At 37.8% G+C, this 13,285-nt stretch overlaps 1 protein-coding gene across 1 annotated transcript in view; it reads left to right on the top strand.

Moving 5' to 3' along the window:
- The window catches only part of setd7 (SET domain containing 7, histone lysine methyltransferase), an 83,565-nt gene that overhangs the window by 12,073 nt on the left and 58,207 nt on the right, over positions 1 to 13,285 (top strand). The gene's annotated exons all lie outside the window — the stretch shown is intronic.

Below are 13,285 nucleotides of genomic sequence, written 5' to 3'. Positions count from 1 at the left end.
TAAGTACATTTACAGAATAGACACTTTGAAGGGAAAATCCTGGATTCATTACCGTTGACTATCAAACAGCTAGTAGGATCTTGTATAAGTAAAGTCAAAATCTCAAAAGGTGTATAAAACTGTATAAAGACCTTGTGAGGTCATGACTGGGAAACTGTATGTAGCTGTGGTGTAAATAATTGCAAGGACAACTTAACTGTACTGGAGAAAATTGACTTATTCCAGTGGTGATTGATATCATAGTAGTGTTTAAATAAATAAAGTTGACGAGAAGGCTCAGATAGAAAAAGGCAGAAAAAAAAATATATATATATATAAAAGAAAATCCTGGAATGGAAAGCAAATGCAAGGCTACGATACGTGATAATCTTGAAAGACATTTTAAAGACCCGCGAGACCAAGGAGACTTGCCACGGTGCGTCTTGCAGGGACCGTAAACATGAGACTTGGTGCCAAGAGATTGTCCTAGGGCCATAGCAAAAAGGGCAGCGGCTATACAGACTTTAAAAAGATCGAAGGGCAGTGCGACAGCAGCTACCATAACCGAATGCGAGCAGTGTTATACATCCTGCAAGAAAGAATTCAACCACGCCAGAAATAAAAGACAGGTATTGCTTTTACAACGTCACGTGAGATCAGGCAGTGAGCCATCATTTAAAACAAGTCAACAGACCTCTAAAGCTAGCAGTTGTTGGATTGCTTTTGGCAGGCAAGCATTATGTGCTCCGAGCTCCTAAAACAACGACATGCGACAGGCAGAAGAGGCAGCTAGCAAGCAGCAAAAAGACAGCAAATGATCCAAAGGCATATTCTTAGCGTACGTTCAGCCGCAACACCCTTCACAACACAAGCAGCATTATATGTCTGGGAACAAAGAGATGTAAATACGCGCGGGGCAGGAAATAAACAAACAAGTATTGTTTTTACAAAAGGTTTTAAAGTAAAAGTGAAAATAATGCATATGTAAAAATTCTCAAGAAAATAACAATCTCTTTAAATTGTAGATTGCCTGCATAAGGTAAAGTCATCCCTGATGAATGGGGACGTGGGAATGAGGGATCCTTTCATCAAATTAGCGCTATTTCAGATGTGGAATGGCAAAATGGGGGAGGCAGCTTGATGAACGAGGTCTCCAGGACTTAAAATAAATCCAAATCATATTATGTGATATCATCTAATGTGAAATTCTACTCTCTGCTTGTAGAATTTTTATTTTTATACTGTATTGAGGATTTATTCTGTTCTATGTATTGTATTGACCCCCTTCTTTTTGACACCCACTGCACGCCCAGCCTACCTGGAAAGGGGTCTCTTCTCTTTGAACTGCCTTTCCCTAGGTTTCTTCCATTTTTTCCCTACAAGGGTTTTTTTTGGGAGTTTTTTCTGGTCTTCTTAGAGAGTCAAGGCTGGGAGGCTGTCAAGAGGTAGGGCCTGTTAAAGCCCATTGCGGCACTTCTTGTGTGATTTTGGGCTATACAAAAAATAAATTGTATATCTGGTAAACCAAACACAGGGGTTGGCGAGCGAAGCCCCCTAGTATATATACATATATTTATTTAAAAAGAGCTTCAATGAAAATTTTAGCTATTAATATATAGAAGGTTAAAATGTTTGGAGACTTACTACTTTTTCCTTACTTGTTAAGTGAATAGTAATTATGGTTAATTTCCAGTTCAGTTATTGTACATTTTTTTAACAAGATATTGTTTTTGCTTATTTTTGTTTTTTTGTTTTCCCAGCCATCTGACCTTATCATCAGACTCATCTTTAGAAACTTACAATATATTTTATATAAATACACTACTGTTCTACTAATTATGTATATATATATATATGTTTTATAAGACAATTTGAATTTATTTTTATTTATTTTCTTTCCTACATTTTCATTATTATATTTTCCTAATCATATTTGTTTTTTATTTTCTTATGACCCCCTCTTTGACATCTTGTAAAGCACTTTGAGCTACATTCTTTGTATGAAAATGTGCTATATAAATACATTTTTGTTATTCACATTTGGCTGTCTATGTGCCTTTTAGGAAACAACAACAGGCATGAGTACTCTTTATTTCAAATAGCAGGAAAAGTTTTCCTTTCATATTTTTATTTTTAAATTTAACAGCAAACTTATTTAGATGTCGGAGTGTTTAATTTTGTGATGAAATGATATTTCAAGCATAGTTTTATTGTATATTTTGAGTAGTGTTGGATTGCTAAAATTTTGGCTTCAGCATCAATATCAGCTTTCAGACCTCAGTACTGGTCCCAGAAATGGCATTGGGCCAAATAATGGCTAACAAGGCCCCCAAATTCTCACTCCGCACAGCGCAAGCCTCCGTGTTGTGGTGCACTATGTGGTTCCCTTTTGAATTTTTCCAGAACATCAGATGGTGGGTCAACAGTGCATCAAAGAGTAAGTGGTTGGTGTTTATGTTAGAGTAGCAGGCTTGTCAGAAAGCAGAGGACCAAGGAGCTGAGAACACAGTCTTTTAAACCTATCATTTACTGTACTTCTGGTACCAAAAGTACCAAAATGCTGCTACTGTACTGTTTAAAAATTGGGATTTTCAGTACTTTTTCAGTACTGGTCTACTGCTCATCCTTACCGGGTAGTGCCATGTCTTGAAAGAATCATCCTTTTGAATTGAATTTTGAATTGGAGAATAAAAGTAACCACAAAAGTTTAATGTTCCATGTTCTGTTGCAGGGTGGCATAGTGGCGCAGTGGGTAGCACTGCTGCCTCTCAGTTGGGAGACCTGGGGACCTGGGTTCGCCCTCCGGGTCCTCCCTGCGTGGAGTCTGCATGTTCTCCCAGTGTCTGCGTGGGTTTCCTCCGGGCACTCCGGTTTCCTCCCACAGTCCAAAGACATGCAGGTTAGGTGGATTGGCGATTCTAAATTGGCCCTAGTGTGTGCTTGGTGTGTGGGTGTGTTTGTGTGTGTGTGTCCTGCGGTGGGTTGGCACCCTGCCCAGGATTGGTTCCTGCCTTGTGCCCTGTGTTGGCTGGGATTGGCTTCAGCAGACCCCCGTGACCCTGTGTTCGGATTCAGCGGGTTGGAAAATGGATGGATGTTCTGTTGCAAACTAGGGTGCTTTCTTATGGATTCTGCTTTTTCTTGCCTAACACAGTTTTTTTTATAGAGGATAGAGTTTGTTTTATATTTATGACATATTTAGTGATGACAGTATTTAGATGGGAATGATTTTAAAAAAAAAAAAAAAAAAAAACAGGTTTACAACGAAGCATGAGGCAAATATTTCCAGACATGAGAATGTTGTGATCATTTAGCTTGGGAAGGAAAAGTCATCTTTGAATGTTGTGGAAGAGGAGGAGGTGGTGGTTTACTTTTTTGATACAATATGCTGTATGACAGAATCCTATAGCACTGGAATTGTTGACATGCCGCTGATTTAAAGTATTCCCTTTGTATTAACTTGATAGATATGTTTTTTGGATTTTGTCTTAAGATCTATCCAGGAAGAACAAATTGTACTCATCTTTAAATAGAAAGTATAAATATCCAGTAGTCTGGAAGTAGCCAAGTATGCTAAACAATAGAGAAAGCTGAAATAAAACAAATATTAAAAATTATATGGGAAATTTTAGTTTTTTATTTTTGGAGTTAGTTCTGTTTATCAGACTTGTTTTGTTTTAACACAACACTTTACAGTGGGGAAAAAACACCTATCACACTTCAGCTTTCATATTCAGAAATCAAAGTGAACTTACCTTTCAAGACGTAAATGTAATTGCTGCAAAACGAGTTGGAGACGCATCTTTTAATTTTTGAGCAAGAATGAATCATAAGCATGTTGGAAAACTTTCAGTCCACTGTACATTTTGGTGAGGAGTAATTTTTATAATGTCCCATGTCAGAATCTGAACTTAATATTTACCTGTGATAAAGTAAGTACACCTGGTATTAACCTGAAAATTGCTCGGTGGGTGCTGTACAGTGGCTGACCCTGTGGTCTGACTACCAAAGGTCATGTGAAAAGACAATTTCCCCTCTGGGATTAATACAGTATTCTAAAAATACAGTGTGAGTGGTGCAGTCAATGCTTGGTGCTGTTGATATATTGAATTGAATTATTCATCTTCAAAAATTAACTTTAGCTTCCTGGGATTGAAAAGGTTAGTGCATCTTTTAGGTTACCTGGGGTAGTCACAAGGCAGGAACAATCTCTGGACAGGGGGCTCCAGATCAAGGTGAATACCAAGCACACACATTCACTAGCATCATTTTAGCATCACCAAACCCCTTAACCTGCATGTCTTCGGAAGGAAACCTGGAGCATGGCAAGGAAACCCACCAGGAAAGTATGTAACCTCCGGGCAGGGAACTCTCAGGACGTGATCTCCTTACTGTGAGGCAGCAGCATTAGCACTGCACCACCATGCCCCCCCCACATTTAATTATGAATAGTAAATTATTTAAAGGATTTTAACAATTTATCTGTAAAATGTAAAATACATGCTTTAATGAATTTCATCATGCAAATGGTATTGAGTATAAATCTTAGGATTGTAAATGTTCAGACAGCTGTAACATCATGATTTTATGAATTTAATGTATTCTGTGTGGTGATCGCTTCTGTCAGCACAAGAAGAAGCCTGTAGCGGTTAATGACTGGGTCGTGGAGCACAAAGCATTTATCATGCTATTTTAGTTATGATGTGGTTTGCGAAACTCTAGTAAATTAAACATTACTTTTAAGATGAAGTTTACAATGTCCTGCTTTATTGATGGGAAGAAAAACTATGGGATTAAAGTTGAAATTTCATATTTAATGATTATGAAATAAGCAATGAGATTAAAGTGTAAATTTCAACTTTAATCATGAAATGGACCTTTTTTTTTCTTCACTCTGTACCATTTTTCTTTCTTTCTTTGTGGCCCTAATACAGTTCCCTAGGAACTTACACCAGATGTAGTGAAAAATGTAGATACTCAAGAAGTGCAGTACAAGTACATGGGACTCAGATTTTCAGAGAGGTATAAATATGGCATACAAAATGGTAAATAGCCCTGGATGTGTGCTGGGAGAGTATGGTGTTCTGGGGCTAATAAGGGCTAATTGGTGAGAGCTCTGTCTGCATACTCAGAAACACATTAGCACCATTCAGTGGGTGTGGGATTCCACTAGGCCTGTGCTTCGTCTCATATATATTTCATGGACACCATATCAAGGTGCAGCCAGGGAGGGGAGGGTGTCTAATTCAGTAGCCTTAGAATTGCGTCACTGCTTTTTGCAGACAACATGGTCCTGTTGGCATCATTGTTGACTGTGAACTCCAGCATGCATTGATACGGCCTGGAAATGAGTGTGAAGTGGCAGGTATTAGCCTCAGTACCTCCAAATCTGAGGCCAAGGTCCTCAGTTGGATAAAAGTGGACTGTCTTCTTCCAGTGGGAGGTGAGTTACTGCCTCAACTAGAGGAATTTAAGTATCTTCGGGGTATTGTTCACGAGTGAAGGGAAACAATAACAATAACATTTATTTTATAGCACATTTTCATACAAACAATGTAGTTCAAAGTGCTTTACATGATGAAGAAAGAGGAAAAATACAAAATAAATAATTAAAATTAGGGAACACTAATTAACATAGAATAAAAGTAAGGTCCAATGGCCAGGGAGGACAGGAAAAAAAAAAAAAAACTCCAGATGGCTGGAGAAAAAAAATAAAATCTGCAGGGGTGCCAAGCCCCCTCTAGGCATTCTCCCTAACATAAATGACCTCAATCAGTCCTCATTGTATTCAGGATTCACATGGAAGAATTTGATGATGATGGTCATGTGGTCTTCTGGCCTTTAATCCATCAATGTAGGGACATCACGGTGCTTTGATTAGGTGGTGTTGGCGCAGATCACAACCGGAAAAAGAACCGAAGAGAAATTAGGGGTTAGTACGGATTTTGGAGCCACCATGAATAATAATGATAATTAATTGAATATACAGAGCATCAGGATTTAACTAAGATGAAGCGATGAGAAAACCATGTTAAAGCAATCAGTTTTCAGCAGTGATTTAAAGTGCTCCACTGTATTAGCCTGACAAATTCCTTTTGGCAAGCTATTCCAGATTTTAGGTGCATAACAGCAGAAGGCTGCCTCACCACTTCTTTTAAGTTTTGCTGTTGAAATTCTAAGTAGACACTCATTTGAAGATCTAAGGTTATGATTTGGAGTGTAAGGTGTAAGACATTCCGAAATATAAAATGGAGCGATATTATTTAAGGCTTTATAAATCTTAAGCAGTATTTTAAAGTCAATTCTAAATGGCACAGGTAACCAATGTAGTGACATCAAAACTGGGGTGATGTGCTCGGATTTTCGTTTCCGAGTTAAGATTCTAGCAGCTGCATTCTGCACTAGTTGCAATCGATTGATGTCTTTTTTTGGTAGTCCTGAGAGGAGTGCGTTACAGTAATCTAGCCGACTGAAAACAAAAGTGTGAACTAATTTTTCAGCATCTTGCAATGTTATAAGAGGTCTAACTTTTGCTATATTTCTTAAGTGAAAAAATGCTGTCCTAGTCATCTGATTAATATGTGATTTAAAATTCAGGTCAGAGTCAATAGTTACCCCTAAATTCTTTACCTCCGTCTTGACTTTTAATCCTAATGCATCAAGTTTATTTCTAATAACCTCATGATATCCATTATTGCCAATCAGTAAAATTTCTGTTTTCTCTCTGTTTAGTTTGAGAAAATTACTACTTATCCATTCGGTAACACAAGTGAGACATTGTATCAGTGAATCAAGAGTGTTGGGGTCGTCAGGCGCTATTGATAAATACAGTTGTTTGTCATTAGCATAGCTGTGGTAGCTCACGTTATGCCCCAAGATAATCTGACCTAACGGAAGCATGTAAATTGAAAAGAGCAGCGGACCCAGGATAGAGCCTTGTGGAACACCATATAGAACAGGGGTAGGCAACGTCGGTCCTGGTGAGCCACAGTATGTGCAGGTTTTTGTTCCAACCCAGTTCCTTAACGAGAACTCAATTATTGCTGATGAAGCACATATTGCTTAAGTGACATTTTAATGCTTCATTTTAGTGTCTCGCTTGTTAAGGTTCTCCAACCTTAATTGCTTATTTCAATCTTAAACTGCTGCATTCAGTGTTTTAATTGCTCCTTATTAGCAATAAGATGTAAAAGACAAAGCAGCCAGCAGTTCTCCAGCTAGCTTTTTTCCAATTACATCTGTGTGTGTTCATCACGCACGGTTTGATTTAATAAAACACTTAATAGAAAAATGTGACAGACTGAAAATGATATGTTTTAGGCTTCAAATCATTTGGATGATATCCTTGGAAAGGAAAAAAATCTACGATATAAAAGCCTTACATTGCACAGACTAACAAGCCATAAAATTAAATAAGGTCTGAGATTGGCAATGATTGGTTTCTAATTAAGCAATTGGGTTGGAATGAAAACCTGTAGCCACTGTGGCTCACCAGGACCGACATTGCCTACCCCTGTTTTACATCTTATTGCTAATAAGGAGCAATTAAAACACTGAATGCAGCAGTTTAAGATTGAAATAAGCAATTAAGGTTGGAGAACCTTAACAAGCGAGACCACTAAAATGAAGCATTAAAATGTCACTTAAGCAATATGTGCTTCATCGGCAATAATTGAGTTCTCGTTAAGGAACTGGGTTGGAACAAAAACCTGCACATACTGTGGCACTCCAGGACCGACGTTGCCTACCCCTGATATAGAATATCATGGGTCTTTCAAGTATAATTACTACAACTAACAAAGAATTTTCTACCTGCCAGGATGGATTCAAACCAATTTAAGACACTGCCATAGAGGCCCACCCATTGACTAAGGCAATTTATAAGAATATTGTGATCAATGATATCAAATGTGGCACTCAGATCTAAGAGGATGAGAACAGATAAACGGCCTCTGTCTGCATTTTCCCGCAAGTCATTTACTACTTTAACGAGTGCAGTTTCTGTACTGTGATTTGTTCTGAAACTCGACTGAAACTTATCAAGAATAGTATGTTTATTGAGGTGATCATTAAGCTGCATAATGACTGTCTTCTCTAGAATTTTACTTAAGAAAGGCAGGTTAGAAATAGGTCTAAAATTTTCCAAAGCAGAGGAGTCAAGATTATTTTTCTTCAGCAGGGGTTTAACTACAGCAGTCTTAAGACAGTTTGGGAAGACCTCCGTATCTAATGACAAGTTTACTATCAATTAGCATGCCCAATACTTCTTTGAAAAAACTTGTTGGTATTGGGTCAAGTACACAGGTGGAGGGTCTCAGTTGAGAAATTATTTTATATAAATCAGGTAAATCTATCCTGGTGAAAGAATTTAATTTGTTTATAATACCGGGGTTTAAGAGGATCAATATTGTGGAGATGTACTATATTATTTCTAATGTCATTAATTTTTGGATTAAAAAAATACAGCAAAAGCCTCACAAGTTTCTCTGGAAACGGGATATTGAGATCAACAAACAGATCGGTGCAGTAAACACAGTTATGCAGTCACTATACTGATCTGTAGTGATGAAGAAGGAGCTAAGCCTAAATGCAAAGCTCATGATTTACCAGTCAATCTGCATCCCTTCCCTCGCTAATATGGTCATGACATTTGGGTAATGACTGAAAGAGATCACAGGTATAACAGTTGAAATGAGCTTTCTGTGCAGGGTGGCTGTACTTTCTCTTAGAGAGAGGGTGAGAAGCACAGACATCCAGTAGAGGCTTGTAGTATAGCCACTGAGCCTCCACATCGACAGGAGCCAATTGATGTGGTTCTGGCATCTGATACAGTTGCCTCCCGGAATACACATTAGCAAAAATTAACTGAACAGATGCAAAAAAAAAAAAAAAAAAAAAAAAAACCGTTTATGGCTTTAAGTGTGTTTGTGTGTTAGCACAAGAAAATAAGAATACAGTAATCCCTCCTCCAGCGCGGGGGTTGCGTTCCAGAGCCACCCGCGAAATAAGAAAATCCGCGAAGTAGAAACCATATGTTTATATGGTTATTTTTATATATTTTAAGCCCTTATAAACTCTCCCACACTATTATAAACATTTCACGCACAATTATACAGCATAAACCCTTTGTATTCTCTTAGATTTTAGGTAAGATTCGATGAAATCTATATTATGTATGTAAACGCAGTTTACATACAGTAAAACCTAAATATTATTTTAAAGATATCAAGCGTCTCCGATATCACATATGTTACAGCCATTACGACAGACAGGCCACCATCAATAAATACGTACAATGCAAGAAAAATTGTATACAGTAAAATGTGTGTACAGTGACACTAAACTATGTACATGTAATAAGTACTGTACGTAAATAATTAATTATGGTTACTCACCAACAATGACACGACAACTTGTCCGATAACGATGAGTTTAATTTTACTGCACAACAAAGGATAGCGTTACAGCTCTTCTAAAGGAGCCTCTTCAGGCGACTGTTTAGCACCGCCGTTGTTCTTCTTCCATCACTCTTCAATCCAAATCCCTAAAGCAGATTCCATCCAGACTACTGCCTTACAACGTCCACTTGCAACTCATTTTGCGCCCTGGTTAAAAGACACTGCGGCCATAGATCTTATATGCTTTTCCTCCTTTTTAAATAAAAAGAATCGTGGACTCATTTATGCTGTAATGGTGTCCTGCAGCGGTGTAACTGTTTCCTTCCTTCAACATATCCAAATCTTTTACCTTTTCTGCAATCATTTGCATCTTCTGTTGGCGCTTGTGCACATTAATGAATGAGTGAGATTAGACTTCCTGGTTAATGCAGCACTCCGTCGCTGAGCCAATCAGCAGCACACAGGAATTAACCGCGTGCTCTGATTGGGTAGCTTCTCAGCCATCCGCCAATAGCGTCACTTGTTTCAATTCAAATGCGTCCCTTGTTTGAATTCAAATGGGCAAATCAACTGAGGAAGCACACGTACTGTAGACCGCAGACATCCGCGAAGCAGTGAAAAATCCGCGATATATATTCACATATGCTTACATTTAAAATCCGCGATGGAGTGAAGCCGCGAAAGACGAAGCACGATATAGCGAGGGATCACTGTAATTTTAGATTGGTATTTTAACTGTCCTCCTTGGATAATTAGCAAATAATACAATATTCTTAATTTCTCTGTCAAAAAAAAAGTATTGTTAAAATCTTATTGTCATGTTTGAACTTTATTTTGCTAAGGGAGGATGGTTTTAGCTCTCTCAATACAATATCATTTTTGGCCTTTGTTTTTGCTAAAATAGGAGATGCAACCCTTGCACAAATATACCTTTAGATAAGATATCACAACAAAAGTTTATGCTGCCTGTACATACAGCATTCATAGTGCATTCAAGTTGTGCTTACCGTAGCCCACATCTATGATGCTTTCATATCACAAACTTTTGTGATACTTGCTAAATGTAGGTTGCCCCTGTTTAAACACACTTAAAAATTAATATTAATCCACAAATATCCTTGCTTATATCAATTTTTAATATTAAGGCCTTTTGAAAATAATACGCTAGCTGATGTACTAGGCTGGCAGCTGACACTAGTGATTGGCACCTATTTAACACAGGATCATTCTGGCATTGTTCAATAAAAATGCCTAGCTTTGTTTAATTTCTTTCAGCTTCTTGTTTCAACAGTGCTTCCATTTTGTCCAAAAAAGGAATAAAAAGGTTAATTGACTCTGAAACATATTTTGAGTTCCATGTCCAAAGAAGTTATGTAAAAATGACTGACAATCCAGTTTTCATTTCTAAGTACCCTTAGTGCCTTTTCAGTGTGCTCAACAGTTCATCAAAATTGCTTTTAAGTGCTGTGAGGCAGCAATGATGCATACTGCCTGTCATGTTTAGAAATACGTGTATTTTTTTTTATAAACATCCCTGATACATCATGGAAATAACAATTGCATACATTTTCTTGTTGCATGTTGTTTTTGAACTTATACTAGCCTATTAAAAGAGAGCTTTTGACTTGTGTTAGCCTACTGCTCAGCAGTATCAATTTGAGTCTGTCTTCCATCAAAATTTATTTGATAATTCTCAGATACCAGTATAAACATGTGAGCATGCCCAAGAAACTTAAAGAGCTTCTTGATTTTTGCCTTCTGGGAAAACGCATGAGAAACAATGTTTCAGTACATTGTTTAACTTGCCACAGCATAAGCATGGCCTAATATCCACATCATTTACTGTAAATTTTATTTTAAACAGTACCTGAGTTTTTAGCCCTTGGAAGCAGCATAATGATAATATAATAATATACTATTTTGATACCTGAATGTCAGAATCTACTTTTTAGGAATAATAATGGTCTTAATTTGGTGTTCTGCCAAGCCATGTTTCCCTTATTTTATCATTATTTATATTGTCCTTGACTAAATAAAAAAATCTAATGTTTTAAATTGGTTAATTTACTTTAGCTTTAGACAGCATAACAGTGAGTTTGTGTGTGTTCTTGTGTTCACACTTCATCACTTGAATTCTCTACATGGCTTTTTTCTTCCAGTAGCAGCAAATTACATTTACACTTTGTGCTTCACTGGAATCTCTGATTACAGAACCAATTTATAATTTAATATTATAAATAGCACATACAAGAGAGAGTGAGTAAATTTAAGAAAGTGAAAGAGAGACACAACTAGTTACAGTAAAAGAATGATCAGTCTACTCATCTCTAACACATGATAAACTGTTTTGAGCCTGTCAGTGGGAAGTAGGGTACAGTATGTGGAGACTGACTTGAGCAGAAAGCTAAATTCTTATGGCAAATAATCAATTCAAGTGTGAACATTTGTAATAACAGGAGTGCAGTGCTAACCAAACAAGCAGGCTTTTTAAGTTTATAGTTGAACTAGCAAAATACCCGCGCTTCGCAGCGGTGAAGTACTGCTTTAAAATTTTTATTAAGAAGAAAAGTAAACCTTTTTAAACTGAGGGAAAATATACCAATAATTATTTGTTAAGGATCTCTTTGTATACCACGTTGTCAGTTCGTCCCTCCGGTTGTAATATGACCAAGCTGTGCGCTGAGCTTACTCTTGCGCATGCAACGTATAGTTGGCCATGTGAAAAGCAATCTTGCCTCAAATCAATGCCAACCTTTTGTAGGGTCAGTCCCTGAGACTTATTAATTGTCATTGCGAAGCAGAGCCTTACTGGAAATTTGAGGCGTTTGAATTGAAATGGGTTTCATTGATAACTTTGCATCCAGCTTTTGAGAGTTTAAACATTCATAAACATCAAAGTGTCCACTACTCAAATCGTCACCTGTGAATCTAAGATGTTTAAGAGGCATTGGCGGTTGTCCAAAGGTGTAAAATATTTGGCCATTTCGGTACACTTGAAAGTGACAACCGAACAATTCAGCGGCAGCCATCAACTCACATGCAGAACCATAGGTGAAGGGCTTAAGCATTTCACTCTTATAGTGTTCCTGTGTAGTACCTGAACAATGTAAACTAAGTCTAAAATACCTACACAATAACTATAATCATAATAAACGAACAATAAAACAGTGGAGAAGCCGTGGATTAAATAAAAAGGCTGCAGTTATCAACAGGGAGACGTGAATACCATGGCGAAGCAAGGAAGGGAATGATGAGACCGGAGTGACGGACGGCCTTCTATAGGTAGGCAGCCAAGTATGTGGGAGGCGTGGGGATGGGGGACCCAACGCTGCCTCACACGACGACCGAGCTGCAGGCTATGGACGCCTGTATATGTACGTAAGTAGGATTCAGTTAGCGTTGGGAACCCGCGTACCAAATTTCTTGAAGATGGGCCCATAAGTAACAAAGACCGTTGGAAAGTTCAATATGGTGGCTGACAGTGGTGTCATACCACCGAAATAAGTACGTACATCGGTTTCGGTTAGCGCAGGGAAGCCGCCTACCAAATTTCGTGAAGATGGGGCCATAAATAAGAAAGTTTAACATGGCGGACGTTGTTGACTGTTATGACCGTTATGCGTAGAATTTCGAAATGAAACCTGCTTAACTTTTGTAAGTAAGCTGTAAGGAATGAACCTGCCAAATTTCAGCCTTCTACCTACATGGGAAGTTAGAGAATTAGCGATGAGTGAGTCAGTGAGAGCTTTGCCTTTTATTAGTATAGATAAATAAGTGAGGTATAGTGTGAGAATTTATCACACAACTGTTCCTATAGCAGAAATGTAATGGTAATAGCTATTCAGCACATAAATTTCACCAGCAACAATGTCTACATAACACATTTTCAAGCTCTTAAAAGTTTAAAT

The sequence above is a fragment of the Erpetoichthys calabaricus genome, chromosome 5 (assembly GCF_900747795.2).
Source record: "Erpetoichthys calabaricus chromosome 5, fErpCal1.3, whole genome shotgun sequence".
Lineage (NCBI taxonomy): Eukaryota > Metazoa > Chordata > Cladistia > Polypteriformes > Polypteridae > Erpetoichthys > Erpetoichthys calabaricus.
This window is presented reverse-complemented; position numbering and strand designations above follow the sequence as displayed.